This window comes from Pteronotus mesoamericanus, unplaced genomic scaffold, assembly GCF_021234165.1.
Source record: "Pteronotus mesoamericanus isolate MK-2021 breed Mesoamerican mustached bat unplaced genomic scaffold, CSHL_Meso_final contig_657, whole genome shotgun sequence".
NCBI classification, from domain to species: domain Eukaryota; kingdom Metazoa; phylum Chordata; class Mammalia; order Chiroptera; family Mormoopidae; genus Pteronotus; species Pteronotus mesoamericanus.
Genome location: NW_026555229.1, coordinates 16,856,459 through 16,874,138, shown reverse-complemented (window position 1 = coordinate 16,874,138; position 17,680 = coordinate 16,856,459). Strand labels below are relative to the sequence as shown.

The 17,680-nt window shown below is 42.6% G+C and overlaps 1 non-coding gene across 1 annotated transcript; it reads left to right on the top strand.

The window, feature by feature from the left end:
• Window positions 1-10,069: 10,069 nt before the first annotated feature.
• On the top strand, window positions 10,070-10,231 carry LOC129077357 (U1 spliceosomal RNA). The gene has a single exon (XR_008529822.1). It is a non-coding gene; the product is annotated as a U1 spliceosomal RNA (small nuclear RNA).
• Window positions 10,232-17,680: the final 7,449 nt, after the last annotated feature.

Genomic DNA, 17,680 nt, shown 5'->3' with positions numbered 1-17,680 from the left:
AGGGTGAAATAAATATCCAGACAGCGTGGAGGTAAATGTCCTCTCTGAACGCCCACTCAGGTGAATCCCTTTGTCTAAATATCTTCTGCTGGCAGAAGCTTCACTCAAAGCAGCTGCAGGCACAGAAGGCCACAAAGAAAAGTCAGGGAGGGCAAAGACGGAGATATGTAAATACCGTGTAAGACAAGCAGGAACAACTCTGGATCTAATTTCACTTTTGCAGTGGAAACATTTGCCTTGGCCTAGACAAAGGGAAAAAGTGAGCGTGGTGACCTTTGAGGTAAATCAAACACATCTCTTAAGAAACTCCATTTTTATGATGATGACCACTTGTTCCCAAGGGCTGAGCAGGAGCCCTGACCCAGGAGGATGCAGACCTGGGTGTTTTTCCCATCGGCATCACTAATGACCCCTGCGACCTTGGGGAGTCACCTCCTCCCCCTGGCCTCTAACCTCCACCCACACAGGGGAGTTTGGACCAAAGGAACCCTCCAGCATTGTGATTCTTTAAAACAAATATTGAGCCTTAGGTGGGAAGAACTCCAGGTCAAGGAGCAGCCTTTATGCTTCCCAGGCGCAGGCAGGAGACAAACGAGGACAGGTGAGAGGCAGACAGCAGAAAAGATGCCTGGTATGGCCAGATCTGCCAAAGTCCCCAGGAAGGTGAAAAATTGAGGTTTTTATGTCCTGTCTCCTGATTTCCAAATGATAGTAATTCATTCAAAAATTTTTATAAATGTTATGTGAGTCTAACAAAAATATTTTTTGTTAGAACAGAATTAAGTCCCTGGGCTGCCAGAGGGTGCCTTTTGTGTGACGTATGGTCTCCTGGCTGGGGGCTGGATTGGAGGTCTCTGATCTTTCAACAATAGGGTTTTGTGGCTCCCTAAGTCCCAAAGATACCAACTCAAGGCTAACAGTGAATTTAATAACAAAAACTTCAAATATTTTTTTACCATAACTGACAGTAAAAAAAAAAAATCTGTTTTACAGTGGTACACATAAATATGTGAAACTGAAAAAGTCACAAAATAAAACTTACCTCTACTACAAACGATGCCCTCTGATATTTTCTATTCTATTTTATCCTCCTTCATTTCTTTTATGTTGATGGCAACCCACTGAACTGATTTCATAGGTCTCGTTGGAGAAACATTGCTTTAGAATTCACATTTGTTTAATTCTCATTTAATTCCCCTTTTCACCTTACGAGGTAGGAATTATTATCATTTCCATTTTACAGACAAGAAAAGTGAATCTCAAGCTTCATACAACAGATCTGATACTCTTTCTTTTATTTTTTAATCAAGAAATGCAAGAATGAGAGGGTTAGAGGACTCCACAGGTCAAGGTCAGAGAGGAAAAGTCCCAGAAGCAAAGAAATCAAGGAGGACCTTGGGGAGAACAGATGAACGAAGCAGGGCAACTGAGGCTGCGCACTGTGGGGGGCATGTACTAGTCTCCCCTTTGCCTGTTCTGTGAAATTCGCAGGGAAATCTGTATGGCTCCTCTTACCATGGATGTGTGGCTTCGTTAGGGAGGAGCCATGTTTGCCATCCAGGTGACCCCAGTGCAGACTCAAAAGGAATGATGAGGTTGCTACTGCCTAGGCCACGTTCATGAACTTGAAATTCTAGCTCCAGACTGGTAAGAGTGAGTGACTGGCAGTGACAGGGGGAGAATGAGTGGAACTCAAATCCAGATCCATTTGACCATCAAGGCTGGCCTGTGAAACCTCGCCACTCAACTCTACCACCTCCCAGTTCATTATTAACAAACTGACAAAAATTCCATGTCTTCTCCACGGGCAATGATCACAGAGCACAAGGGAGAGACACCTAGCCTAGTGATGCCAATGGGGAAGGTAGTTAGATCAATGAACTTTGCTCCTAATTGGACCAGTCAGCGAAACCTAGTGGTTCTCTTTCTAGTCAAGCTTTGCAGCCACCTGAGATGGGGTAGAGAGCCTGGCGACACCCCACACAGCCCAGCACAATCCAGCATAGCCCAGCATAGCCTAGCCTTCCCGTGTAGTATGTCAGACAGTATTCTAGGATGGCTGGATCTATCTCCATCTCTTGGTCTCTTTCCCTGTCTCTTCTACCTCCAGATTCCTAAAGAGAACCAGTGGAGATGAGTGTCTGTTTACAGCACCCAGAGGCAATGATTTCAAGCATTTGCATTGGGTGGCTTTCTGCTTTCTCTAAAATGTGTGGTATAAGCAGAGTTGCTAGGTAATGTTTAAAGCCAATGAGTCTTAGATTAGCATCGCCAAAGTCAATTAACAAGGCAATTTCTTCCCTTCATTTGTGTTTGTACATTATTAATGAATTACAAGGCCTCCTAGTGCAGTAAATTAGCCTAGGTAACTGGGGAGCAGAGTACAAACATTTTTTTCCCCCTTAATGGCCCCAAATGTTTATCTCATACAGAGAAAACTATATAAAAGCACGGGGAGGTCTCCCTGTTCTAGCAGCCAAGGAACCACACCGGAGCTGCTCTGATAAATATTGATGTTTGTTTATCCGAAGGCCACAGGCCATGCTGGCAAGCTGCCACCCCCTCCCACCCTGTGCAGCCTTAACTAGCAGGATTCACTATGCAAAAAGGAGATACAGGAACCTCAACTGCCTTTGCTGAATGATTTTCAGCTTTTGTTTCCTGAACACACACCCCCAGAGACATACTCAATAGGGGAGCCAGTTGTCTTGACCTACAAGAGTCAGGGATAGACCAAAAAACCTATGGTCTATCTTTAGTCAAAGGGCAGAGTCTTACATACAAAGAGAATGGTAACTGGAAGATCTCTGCCTCACTGGAACAACTAGCTTGGGGACGTGTGCACGCTGCCCCAAAGTGCTGCTTTGTTACAAGATCGATGCCATTAAGAAATGAATTGTGTCACATATAAATGCCGGAGCATTAACTGGAGATATTTATAAGCACCCATTCGATAAGTCACAATTGAGCACCTTCTAATGCACAAGGCAATGTGAACAATACCCTTCATTTAATCTCATTCATCTGATTCTAAGCACCATGATTTGGCTTCAAAATGTTTGGGACTAAAGCAGAGTATAAATTAATAAGGCCCATGTATTCATTCCTTTAATAAATCTGTATTGAATGCTTATTGTGTAAGTGCCAGGTGCTAGGCACACAACAATAGCTGAAAAAGATTCAGTCCCTTGAGTAGCCCAGCAGCCAACTGGGGAGGCAGAGAGAGGCTGGCAAAGCAATATAAAGCAGGCCATGAGAGAGAGGGGCGCACGGCTCCTGGGACACAGAGGAAGGAGAGGGCCATCAGGAATGGCCAAGAGAGTGTCCTGGGGAGAAGCCAGGTGTACCCTACTCATGATCTCCGTGTTTCTCCATGGAGATTTCTGCTCCTGGGATGATAAACTTACTTTTCCTGGTAGCCTTCTCAGGAGGACCAGCGAACCTCAGGCGGGCAGACCTCACATGGGCATATCTCAGGTGGGAAAATCTCAGGGGGCATCCCCCGTGCCCCAAGAATCCCACCTTTCCCTTTAGGGACAAATAAAGCCGAATAGCCAAATAGCTCCTGTTTTTATCATTCATTTTCTTTCTGACAAAATCCATTCCCTTCTGTCGGCCCAGGCTCCCTTAGGCTGAGAGCTCTTCGATATACTCCTGAGACTGACACAGAGAGCCCTGAGCGCCCTCGACAAGGCCAAGGCTTCTGGGGGCCACTTACAATGCCCTACAAATAGCAACATGGGGCCACGCAACCTCCTGCCTCTACAGAGGGCAAAAAAGCACGGCAGAACTGCCTGACATCTTGTTCTTTCCCGAGCCTGTGAGCCTGCATGTATATGTGTCTCTAATTCACGTTTTATGGGTTCCCACCTGGACGGCATAATGAATATCTGTATGCAATACTCCCTTCCTCCCCACTCCTGTCAGCTCCACCTAATTAAACACCTACTCACCCTTCAGATCTCAGGGAAATCTGCCTTCCCTAGAGATGCCTTCCCTGACTCAATGGGCTAATTGTTGGCTTATTCTCACTATGCCAGGCACCTCTTCTCCCTGCCCTTTGTAAGAGTTGCATGTTCCACACAGGACTCACAAATGTCCAACTTATTGCCCTCAGTTAGCGTCGCTCTAGCCCGGTGCCCAGCATTTAGCACCTAGAACTCGACAATTCTCCTAGACGATGGAATAAAGTTCAAGGAATGGACGCTCCCCAGAATGCGTTTCTCTTGTTCCACCACAGTCCTGCCTGGCTTGGATTTCTGTTGGTTTGAGGCTTTGCTTTGCTGATCAGAGGCATTGTAACCAAAGTCCCTCCTTCAGCCTCCAAATATCTCCTGTGCCACGTGACCTAAAGGAGCCCTTCAAAGGCAGCATGAAAATAAACAGGAACTACAAAAACCTAAGATCTAAGTCCAAAAAAGCCAAATATTTTACCAAGAGTAACAAAAATGTGTTGTTTCATTAGACTATACTAGACAAACACCAATAATGTTTTTGTTCCAGTAGATGCACTTCATGTTTAGAACAGGAAGAGAATCCAATAAATGGCCTTTCACCTGTTTTTCTCTCTCAGTAATATGATGCGGTTACACCGGAGAGGCGTTTGAAGAGATAGAAGGGTAGAAGGCTAAGGACATTGCCTAACACAGGAAGGAGGTTTGAAAAGAAGGTCAGATTCATCCTGACTTGTCAAGTTGGTAGACAGAGGAACGCTGTCTGCCCTTCAAGCTACCTTTGGCATTCTAGTAGAAACCTTCATGGATATCTGCCAGCAGCTTCCTCACTCCTAAACTAAGGCCATCCACCCCCTTCATGATTTCCTCTCTTCCCTAACCATCATTTCCCTGGATCATGTCTCCAGTATCTTTTTCCTGGACTCAGTCGGGTCTCCCTACCTCCATCAGCTCTTGATTTGATCTTGTTCCTTTGCTTTCAACTCTGTGATGCCCACCCTGCTCCCCACCCCATTAACCTACAGTAGTGATTTTAAAAATGTGTCTGGAGGAACCCCAGCTTAATGGGCCCTGTTGGGGTTTTAATGGGCTCAGTTAAAAATTCTGCTGAGCTTTGAACAAATTGGGAGACACAGGATTGATTCCAATAGATGGAAATGAAGATACCACCTTTATTACTGATAAGTTATATTGGAGGACATGGCTTAGCTGTCTCCAAAGAGCATGGAAACACTTCCCTAAATTAAACCACAGATGCCGCAAGCAGTACAAACATTCCTACTTTTTGAGAAGTAACTGTTCTTTCAGAGAAGGATTTTCAGGTACAGATAAAGGAGTGTGAATTTATGTGCAAACCCACAGGTTAGACTCTTATAAAAGTTGTCAGGCAGCATTTCCCAAAGTGTGTTCCATGGAACACTAATCTTGAAAGGAGATGATCTGGAGAGACTGTGTCCATGGACAAAGGCCTTTAGAGAAAACTACATATTATGTTCTCACTTTAGGATAACACATATGAGCATATTAGAGGCCCCTGGTCTGCAGTAAGGACTGACATTGCTTCTCAGAGGTTAGCCTACTGTTTCCCAGAAAAAGACTTTGGGAATGGTGAGTCTCTCTATATTTCCACTTGAAGGAAATTCCATCAGAGTAAGGCTGCTGGCCTCGCTCTGGCCCCTCAGTGGAGGAGGGGGAGAGAGTTCAGCTCAACCCCTTCCTCCCCCTCTCTTCAACTTGGGTTTTCCTAAGTGAACCTTTGTAGTTCATTTTTGTTGTTTCTAATAGATGGTAGCTCTATAGTCTCCTTTGAAATTTTGCTATTTTGATGGTAGAATAAGCAGTTAGGAATGCTTTGATAAAAAAAGTTTAGGACTCAAGTAGAGGGTAAGAGAATTATTGATTTCACAAACTAAGAGCAATTTGTTCAAGCTTTGCATGTGAACTCTGAGCTCTAAAACAAAGGCAAAGCCATTTGTAGTGGCTTTGTGTTTAAAAGTGATATGAAGTCCTTTGAAGTCCCCTTGGCATAGTTCAGACATGTGGAACAGTGTCAAAGTAGAAGATTCTTAACCTTCATATTACATCAGAAATATGTGTCAGTTTTGTTCATTAGAATAAAAGAATAGTGTGGTGAATGCTGTGGTAGAAAACTGTCCTTGGCCAAAGATAATATGGTTTTTCTTCTTTAAGAAAGGGATGCACCCCAAACCCCACCCTCAGAGACCTTTGAGGTAACTGAAGAACATGAAAGAAGGAAGGTCTGCCTAACTAAGCAATTTTGTGGAAAGGACCATACACTCATCAGTCTAGAGTCTTAATTACACTCACTCTGATGTAATATGCTCACTTCTATAAAAAGGCAAGTGGTCTAAATTGGGCAGGATCGATAGAGTTAGCCAGCTCTTGAATTGTCTTCCGTCCAAAGACATTTCGATCTGAGCCAGGAAGTAGGACAGTGAGGGTAAAAACATCTGAAACACATGAGCATCTTCTACCTGTTGATCCAAAGGTGTCAGAAAATGTGATAAGCCAAAGTGTGGTTTGAGGAAAGTAGCTTTAGCACAAATGAGAACAGAATTTGATGGGGCTGGATGAGCATCTAAGTCAATTTCTGTAGAGTTCCAAGGAAAGAGAAGTTTTGACAACCGTTGGTTTATTTGACCAATCCATTTAAGTCCTCAAATGATTTTTTAAAAATATGTATATATAAAGCCTGACAAGGCTCTTAATAAACCAAAACCTTTCAATGAATCCAATAATTGTCAAAACTCCTATTCAGTTTGAATTAAAAACATGCCCAAAGATGTGCTTTCCAGGGTTAATAATTGTAAAATTTTAGTTACTCTTCTATCCATAGTTTACATATACCAAATGCGTCCAAGTAATCCATTCAACACACTTTGAATTCTTGGGCCTGGAGTGATAAAATGTAGTCCCTGCCTTCAAGAAGCACAGTGTAATTGGAATGACAGGCAATTGGCAAATTTAAGTACCCTGTGGAGTGACAAGGTCAAGGATAGAAGTATGTAACAAGAACAATGAGGTCCAAGGAAGGGGTGTCATAATGCCTGGGAGAGAAGATAAAGAGTCTTTGAGAATAAAGGGGCAAGTCTGGTAGGAAGACAAGGCAACTTCATTATGAAAGAATTGCTTATGCAAAGGCTCCAAAGTCTTGAACTGGGAGACTGGCAATAAATTCTCACATTATGGTTAACTGATTTTTGAAAAGAGTACAAGATAATTTAATGAGAGAAAGAATAATCTTTTTCAACAAATGATCTGGGACAACTAGATATCTACAAGAAAACAAATGAAGTTGTATACCTACCTCACACCATACACAAAATTAATTGAAGATGAATTAGACCAAAATGTAAAAACTAAGACTACAAAGTTCCTAGAAGAAAACTAGATAAATTTGACTTCATGAAAAGTTTAAAATTTTGTGTTTCGAAGGACACTATCAAGATAATGAAAAGACAATTCACAGAGTGGGAGAAAATATTTGCAGATCATACATCTGAGAATGGACTTGTATCCCAAAATATAAAGAACTCTTACAGTTTAATAATAAAAGACAAACAACCCAACTTAAAAATGGGCAAAGAATTCGAATAGATATTTTAACAAAGATCATTAGACATCAGGGAAATGGACACTGAAACCACACGAGACACTACACTAGGATGGCTCAAATGAAGGCGACAAATGATGGTGAGCAAACAGAGAAACTAACCTTCATGCACTGATGTTGGGAATGTAAAATCATGCAATTTCTTTGAAAAACAGTCTAGCAATTCCTTAAAAGGTTAGATATAGAGCTACCACATGATCTGGCAATTCTACTCATAGATATGTACCCAAGAGAAATAAAAACATATGTTCACACAAAAACTTGTACACAACTTTTCATAGCAGTATTATTTATCATAACCAAAAATTGGTAAAACTTAAATGTCTAATAGTGGATAAATTGTGTACCCATACAATGGGATATTATATGGACATAAAAATAATGAAATGCCGATACGTGCTATAACATGAATGTTATTGAACACTAAGTACAAGAAGCCAGTAACAAAAAAAAGTCGCATATTACATGATTCCTTTTACATGAAAGATCTAGATTAAGTAGATGTGGAGACAGAAAGTGATTAGTGCTTGCCTGGGGCTCGGATGGGAGGAAATGGGGAGTGACTGCTAATAGGTATGGGGTTTCCTTCTAGGGTGTTGAAAACGTTCTAAAATTAGATTGTGGTGATGGTAACACAACTCTGAATATATTAAAAATCTAATCAACTGTATACTTTAAATGGGTGAATTTTATGATGTGTGAAAAATATCTCAACAAAGCTGTTAAAAATCTTATTAATCATAAAGATAATGACAAAACATAAAGATGCTATCAATGTCTTTATACGCTACAACATGTATCCCCATCTTACTTACATAAAGAAGTGAAAATACATTTACAGTGCTGTATATATTTATTAAATAAAAATCCACATACTGGTGGACCCATGCCATTCAAACCCATGTCATTCAAGGGTCAATTGTACTCAAGGCCCTACTGGCACTTTTTCAATGTGTAGAAACCTTGTAAAGTTCACTGAACTTTGAAAGCAAGTGGAAGCAACTCAACATTTGGTAATTAGAGGAAAAAGATTCAATACTTCAAAATTGAGTGGTCAGATTTTTACCCAATAGGAAAGGGCAGTCAATAAATGTTGCTTTACAACATCTTACAGCCTAATACTTTAACACATGCTTACTAACTATTAGCAGTGTTAATAAGACTTCTTTTTCTTTGGGGAGAACCTGAAGAGTAAGCAGAAAGAAGGTGCTCAGCCAGGGGTCCTACTGAATTTCTGCTAATGCTGATGCACCGTGGTGGTCACCGGATCAGAATCTGGGCACGGGTGAACCTAGCTCAGCATATTGTCCCTGCCACTTAGTAGCTATATTTCGTGCAAGCTGCTTAGCCTCTCTGTGCCTCCATTTCCTCTTTGAAAGGGGGAATTCTATACTTACCTTCATTTTTATTCGAGGGCTCATCCCGTAGTAGGGTGCCCATTAACAGTGCCTTTGCTTTCAAAAGGCTTTTAGTAGGCACTTATGAACAATGTGTCTTGGTAATTTTTTCCTGATTAAAAAACATAGGGTTGGCATTTTCTGCACATCTTTCATTAGTTCTGTTTTATTTTGATGTGTTTATTAAGTTATTTGCCAAAGCACTTCCCTGAAACTCTGCTATCAATCAGGAAAGAAAGAATTAAAACATTTGCTTGCTAAGTATTTTGTTACTTACTGCGACTCTACTGTTGTTTAGCTAAAGCATTTAGAGTGCGGAGTCAGAATGAGCATGGTTTGCTGAAAAGCCCCATTCTTCTGCGGTGCGGTAGGCAGTAAGGAACAGTGAGGGCAAGAGGCATTGTACGTATCCTTGGTTCAAAATTGCCTTCTGGGACCCCATTCATCCCAGAAATCCTTTGAGGGTTAAGCAAATGCCCCAAATGGCCTATCGGTCAACCATCCAGGCAATTCCTTTTCATATTGTTGTAAGACCTGGGCAGAGAAGAGAGGTCCCTGCCGTAGAGGGCCCCACATTATCACACATACACAGACAGACGTGCATTAAAGAACATGTCTATACTTCTGTCACTTGGGGCCTGGTGCTCAGAACTGGTACATCTCTACCCCAATCCTAAACTAAACATCCATTCTTGGGACCAACAGGCTCAGGCCCCAGGGAAAACTTTTCCACACTTTGCCTTTTGGCCTCAAAACTAAGGCTACTGGGTCCCAATGCACGACAGTTTGTGGGGTGTTGCAGGCAACACCTGGGATAGACGTTGTTTCAGAGGACAGAGGGGATTTAAGTAGCAGGAGCCTTTAGCAACAGAAAAGGCAAATTGATTAACTTGTCAATTCCTTCCCCCTCAGACAGCAGGAATTGAATAAATTTTTGTATAGTACAGTATCATTTCTGCCAATGCTGAGCATCTTTTGCTTCCTTTTGTGTTCTAGTTGTAGTTTCTAAAGTAACGATGAGTTAGCATAATCACAGAAAAATGTACATGGGCAGTTGAGAAACATACTCTAACACTGGACAGTTTTTACTTACATGGTAGGGGAATACCGTGATCGCAAAGGTTGTTTTCCCAGGGGAGACTCACCCATTGCATTCTGGGTGAGCTAACCCCTGTGTTTTCCCCAAGTGTGGGAAATTCAACTGCAGAATTTGTGGTAGTGGGGGGCTGCGTTTGTGCTTTCCCCCCAAAATATTCATACTACTCTTAAATATAAATATTTGTAAATCTAGGGATAATATGAGTGAAGTATGATACTAATTATTTATCCTGGCCACTGAGTTAAAAGAATGAGTGCTGGAATTGTAAATAGTTTATTCGTTTGTTTGTTTGCGTGCGTGTTTTTCTCCTCGCCTGAGGACATGCTTATTGATTTCAGAGAGAGGGGAAGGGAGGGAGAGAGGGAGAGAAACATCGATGTGAGAGAGGCGCATCGATCAGTTGCCTCTTGTACACGCCCTGACCAGTGATGGAACCCCACAACCAAGGCATGTGCCCTGGCCAAGGAGTCAAACTCATAACCTTTCAAATGGTCTACAGGAAGACTCTCCAACCAGTTGAGCCACACTGACCAGAGAGTAAATAGTTTTATTTTTATTTTTTAAAGATTTTATTTATTTATTTTTAGAGAGAGGGGAAGGGAGGGAGAAAGAGGAGAGAAACATCAATGTGTGGTTGCCCCCTGGGCGCCCCCTACTGGGGACCTAGCCTGCAACCTAGGCATGTGCCCTGATTGTGTATCGAAACAGCAGTCCTTCGGTTCTTAGGCTGGCACTCAATCCACACACCAGCCAGGGTAAGTTTCATTTTTGTAAAAATATTAAGAGTTAATTCCATTTTTAAAGTGTAAAATAAAAGCTGCAGCTTTATTTGAACAATTTTATTTATAATTCTTATTCATTGTTATGATAAGATTTTTTCATGCTTTATAAAATAAATTTTCTTCTAAAATATTCAATTTTTATTTTTTACATTTACTTTCACTTACATTTTGATGGAAATATATTCAAATTTGATACTCTTTGAAGATAATTACATGTTAATTTTAATCCTTTATGTCCTTATTGTTAATGGCACATAAATTATATGTACATTTTGATTATAATGATATAAATAGTGTTTTTTTCAGACATGAAAGCAAAAAAATAAGTTGCATGGAATATATAAATCATAAAATATGCCTTTATTTTATCACTCATTCAGACTTTTCTGGGTCATCAATAGCACATGTACAATAATAATTAAGTGCAGGGTTTTTTTTTATACTATGGCAACTCTCTGTCATTTAAAGCTATAGTTTTCCAATTTTTAAAATAATTTTGCCACTATGAAGCCATATTTGTCAATGTAGGAGAAGACAAATTCAATTAACAGCTTGACTTATCTTTTTTAAACATTTACACCATTTGTACTGTAGCCTTGACCCCACATAATTTAAGGAGGGGCCAGACTGTTTCAGTTAGATAGACTGTCCTTTTTCTAAAATTTAGCCATTAATAGTTAACTTATTGACACTAAGTATGCCAGACTTTAAATTAAGTAATGTCTACATATTATCTAATTAAATCCCCTTAATAACTGTATCATAGATAATTTTATTATCCTCACTTTACAGAAAAGAAACTGAGCTTTGGTGTGTTTAAGTGATTTGCTCAAGGTCACATAACTATGAAATCCTGGAGCTGGGATCTGACCCCAGGAAATCTGAACCCCTCCAGGAAAGGGCACTTTGGGAGAGCTGAACTCAATTGGCATCCCCTACGGAGAACTTGGACACATAGAAGGCAAGGTGGGTCAGGATGGTGGGGAAAAGGGATGCAAAAAAAGTCCCCAACTCCAGAGTGAAGCCCAAGATCCGATGTCACCTACAGGAAACAACCCCAAGCACCAAAAGCTACCAAATGTCTGAATGGACAATAAGGACTGCCAAGCCTTCATGTTCTACTGATTACAACAATGGGCAGGTAAGAAAAAATATCCCTTTAATTTTTTGCTCTTGAATGCTCAGTCATTTTACAGCCTGATTCAGAAGACTGGTTCCTTCTTCCTCCTTCCGTCTTTCCTGCTCTCTCCTCTTCTCCCATCCTCCCTCCCTTCCCCCCTCCTTTTCTTTTAGTAAATATATGTTATGTTACTACAATGCACTAAGCACTATACTAGGTATTGAACAAAACAGACAGGGCCTTGTACATATGGAAATTATTACCTAGCAGGGAGACAGAAAATCAACACGAAATACTGAAAAATTACAACTACAACACAAATAACATGACAGAGAGATGGTATGCCTCAGGAAAGCATACCAGGGGAATCTGGCGCAGTCTCAGGATATCAGGGAAGTTGCCTGAGAAAGCAACATCTGAGCAGTGATCTGGGTGGTAACAGCAGTTAAGCATACAAGGGTTCAGGAGACTATACCAGGCTGAGCCCTGTGAGGGGAGGGAGCCTATGGGGTGGAGCATGAAGACTCTGACCAGAGTCCACTGAGGCTGGATATACGCATGGAGGGGAAGGTTCCAGACCTTCCAGACCTGGAAGGGGGTAAATGATGGCCCACTGCCTATTTTCCTGAATAAACTTTTATTGGAGCATAGCCACACTCATTTGGGTACTTACTGCCTATGGCTGCCTTTGTCTACAATAGCAGAGTTGAGTAGTTAAGAGAGACCCTATGACCCACAAAGCCTAAAATATTTACTCTCTGACCTTTACAGAAAAAAAACAAAACAAAACTGCAGGCCCCTGATCCATACGATGGAGGTCAGGCTTTGCAGGCCTGCTAAGGACTGTGCTCTTTATACTCACCTCTGTGGGAAGCCATCAAAGTGTTTTAAGAGGGAAGGGGATAGGAAATAATAGGCTCTAGTCTTCATGAGGAACAATCAGGAGCCAAGCATACTCTTACATTTTGGGATGTTCCAGGCCATCCTCTCCAAAAATGCATTTGAGGACACGGGCATTAATCTCCGCTGGAGATTAGGGAGATGGGGCCCCTATCAGTTTCTCCCTACATAAGCCCCTGGTATTAGCCAGACTCCTTTGGGAGCAAGTGACAGAAACACAGTCTAAGCCTTCTCCGCAGCAGGAAGGGAAAGTATCGGTTCACACCGCTAGGACAGACAGTGGGGAGGCTCAGAGAATGCAAGAACAACAGGAAACGGAGCCTGCAGCACTTGAATCAGGGACGCGCCCTCCTAAGAACCATCTCTTCATTCACTTTTCCTCTTTGACTTCGCCTAGCTTCCTGCACAAACAAGCATTTTTTCCGCTGGGCACCTCCAGAATCATGTTCTCCCAAGGTTAGCCACTGCGGCAGAAGGAGAGAGTCTGCTTCCCAGAGTCTGTAGATCCTTCTTTCTTCTTGGGTTTGGATTCTGACGGGCCCTGCTTGACTCCCATGTCCGCGCTCTCTAGAAAAATCAGAGCTGGAAGGGATTGGGTATTATAAGCTGGCCAGACATGGATCACATGCCTATCCTTAATGCCAGGGGGTGGGGCCTGGAAGTGAGAACCCTGAGAGTACAACCTAGAAGGGGAAGTTTCCAAAAGAAAGGTAATGCTAGGCAGACAAAAAAAAAAAAAAAATCTAAACAACACAGTGGGCCTGCTTATATCTGCCAGGCTGGTATCCACAAGCTTGGTATGGAAAGCCTCCTCTGCTGTTGTCACCAGAGGTGACTGAACCAGAGATCAGTGTTAGAACAGCCAGCAACACCTTTCAGCTGGACACAGGGAGGCTGATCAGCTTTAAAGTGACTCAGCACAAACGTCCAGCAGGAGCCCTCCGCTGAGTGGCTTACAAATCAAACCTTCTCGTTAGGAAATAGAAATGCCAGGTCAGCGAAAAGGGAGGGTTGTTTGTACTCAGACTGATATTGCCAACAATACTTAGAACTGTGTCCAGGTTTCCATGTGGCTCACTCTACGGCCCAGGGTATAAATAGAAGTCCACACAGTAAACCCTCCTTGGCTGAAGGAAAGCCAGGCCCATCTTTTCTCCTAAGAAATTTGCTTGTCTTGGTCAGTACAATCTGAGGCTCTGGAAATTTCTTCCTCTGTTTTGTAAAAGAACTGTTTCCTTCACTGAATTTCACACAGAAAGAAATCAGCTGCTCTTCTGGAAAAGAATATTACAGTCAAGGTAAAGATTCCCTCATGGGAAGGGAATTTAAACACTTTGCTAGGTGGCCAAGAGAGATTTAATCACAAGACCTTCTGAGGGAAGAAGCTGGAGTGAAAGCTAAGTGCAAGAGAAGTAATAGCCTAGTGGTAACTGGGCAAGAGTCCTGGGTTCAAGTCCTTGCTGGGGACCATGGCAAGTCACGTCTCCTCTCCTTCTTCTGGAAAATGAAGCTTCAAAATCATGCATTCATTCCACAGAGCTGTGGGGTGGGAGCAAGAGGCCAGTGTCGCTGAAGAGTGAAGGAGGTGGAGGGATTAGCCAAAGAACATATATGAAACATATGAATGCCCCATGGACACAGACAACAGTGTGGTCAAGGCCGGGGAAGGGGAGGGGCTGGATGGAGGTGGGCAAAGTGGGAGGAAATAGAGTACACCTGTCATAGTGTCAACAATAAGTAAATACACACACACATACATACATTATCTTTTAAAAAGAGTGAATGAGATAAAAAGTGGCAGATGAGGCTGCAGAGGTTACAGGGGACACGCCATTTGGCTTTTACCTTGCTTGAGAATGGGAACTGTATTCATTTCTTGTGGCTGCTACAGTGAATTACCACACACATAGGGGCTTAAACAACACAGATTTCATTGCCTTACAGTTCTGGAAGGCAAAAGCCCAACCTCCAGCAGATCTCCTTGCACTGAAATCAAGGTGTCGGCAGGGCTGCGCTCCTTTTGGGGGGCTCTAGGGGAGCCATTTCTTGGCCATCTCTAACCTTCCACGCTCCTAGTCCTCTTCCATCTTCAAAGCTAGCAATGCTGGGCTGAGTCTCTCTCACATCATATCACCTGATCTTCCCTTCTGCCTCTTTCATCCACTTTCAAGGACTCTCGTGATTACATTGGGCACAATTGGTTAATCCAAAATAATCGCTCTATTTTAAGGTCAGCTGATTAACAATCTTTAATTAGCAACTATATGCAACATCACTTCCCCTTTGCCAGGTGACATTACATACTCGTAGGGATTAGGATGTGGACATCTTTGGGGGAAGGGAGGGCATTATTTTGCCCACCACAGGAGCCACTGGCGTTTCTGCGCAGACAAATGCCACGATCCAACTTGTGTCGATCATGGTCCCTTTGGCTTCTGTGTTTGAACAGACAGTGGGGTGATAGGGTCAGAGGCTGAGAGGCCAGTTAAGTGACCACTCCAGGAATCCAGGCTCAAGATGGTGCTTGACCCAGGACAGTGAATGTGGAAGTGGTGAAATTCCAAGTGTATTTTGAAGGTAGAGCCAAGGGGCTTTGTTGACAGAGTGCATGTGAGAGGGAGGCCAGACCAGATCACAAAGAGTATGGTTTCCCATGCTCATGAGTTTGGACTGTACCCGAAAGTGAGGCTTTGGGGTTAGACAGAGCTCAAATCTCTGCTCCTCCACTCATTAGCTTAGAGACCTTTATCAGGTTACTCATCTGCATTATGTGTGTTTCCTTACCTATAGAATGGAGGTGATGCCACCTGCCCCAATAGGTAACTGTGAGGATGAAAATGCTTCTCAAGTGCTGAGCACAAGGCTTCCCGTTCACCATGCTCTTGATGTATGACAGCCATTATTATTACTGATATGGCCACAGGGAGCCACTGGAGAATTTTTAGCCACAAAGTGACACGGTCAGATTTCCACTGGAGGAAGATCACTCTAACAACAATGTGACTTGAACAGTGGAAGAAAAAGTGTTAAAGTCGTGCTTTTGCTTAAAAACCTTTGGTGACTTTACAAAGACTGCAAAATAGAAACCAACCTTGCTCTGACATTCAAGCCCTACATAATTTGGCTCAATCCTACTTTACTGTTTTATCTCTGTCTCTTTTCCTCCTGTGCTGACCCTTTTCAAACCACCCCCCAGCCATCCTGGCCTCAATTTCCCTAAACTCTGTTGGCTTTCCAACTTCTGAACCTCGGCCTCCTCCTGATTAGAATGCCCTTCTAATCATCAAAGGCCAATGCGGATTCCATTTGCCCCAAGAAACTTCCCACCTTCCCCAGCCAGAGTTACCACTTCACCTCCCATCGACCTAGAATTGCCCATCTGTGTTCATTCTCAATCTGCTCTCCATCTTCAGAGAAGTTGCTCCACCCACCAGCAGCCCAGAAGAGGCAAGACCCTTGGGCATAGATGATAGGATTAGTAGAGCCCATCTGGGTTTCTCCTCCCGCACTTGAAATTGAAATAGCATTATTTCACATTAGGCACCAGAAATATAGGACCCTCTAGATTTTGGTAAAGAGCTGGTGCCTTTCAAAGCTGCCTGTATGCTGAGACTATGAGGAAGTAGGACTCACGAGCCTTCTGGAGGAATATGGCACAGACAAGCAAAGAGATGTAGAGATAAGTCATTGGGCGGGGCTGGGGCCAGAGGGAATGAGAGAGGGGGAGAGAATGAGCTCTCACTCCCATGTTTCTGAAAACTTTGCAGCTGAGTTTCTGGAGATTCCCCAGTCTCTTTAACATAAATCTAATTACACAAGGCTCTGTTCCCACAATATATTGAGGACTATCTTTTTTTTTTTTTTAAGATTTTATTTATTCATTTTTAGAGAGAGGGGAAAGGAGGGAGAGAGGGAGAGAAGCATGGATATGCAAGAGGTACATCGATCAGTTGCCTCTTTCACGCCCCTAACTGGGGACCTGGCCCACAACCCAGGCATGTGCCCTGACTGGGGATTGAACCGGCGACCTTTCGGTTCGCAGGCCGCCACTCAATTCACTGAGTCACACCAGCCAGGGCTGAGTTCTATCTCTTAACATCAGTTATGTAGGTATGTGTCTGCATCCACCTGGACATGGCACTCTGAAAGGCAGGGGATTCCGTCCTATTCATTCAGCATCCCCAGAGCCTGGAACATGCTGGATGCTCAAACATGGTTGAATTGGAATCCTGACAGTTCACAAAATGGTTTAATGTATTGTTTTTAGGCAATCGTTGGGATTGTTCTAAACTTCTCTGCTTTTCACCATATTTTGTTATATTTGCATGATTTTATATCACTATATCTTTTTAAGTTGGTTTTTCACCCTACTTCCAAACTCTCCGTATTCACAGGTTTTGGCTTTCTTTTCCTATTTGCCGGTCACCAGAAAGGATTCAGGGTTTAGTGGAAGTGATCCATGCCTCTCTCTAGTCAGTGAGAATACTTGTCTTACATTTTCCAGTATTCAACAGCCTTTACCCTTGAAATGAATACTTCCCATGAAGGCTGTTGGGGCAGCTTAATTTCAATGATGTCATTTAAAACTCATTAAAAGGTCAGCAGGCAAGCTAAATACCTTCTTCCTTCAAATACCTATTCAGAATCATAGATTTTCAGATCTGGAGCCAAAGGTTCGCAGGCTCTTGAGTTTCTATGAACCAGCATTAATATTAAAGGGGAAAAAAAAGGTTGCTGAATTTATATTCTTTCAGGGAATGCCATGGAAAATAGTAAGCTTCTATTAACACAGCAT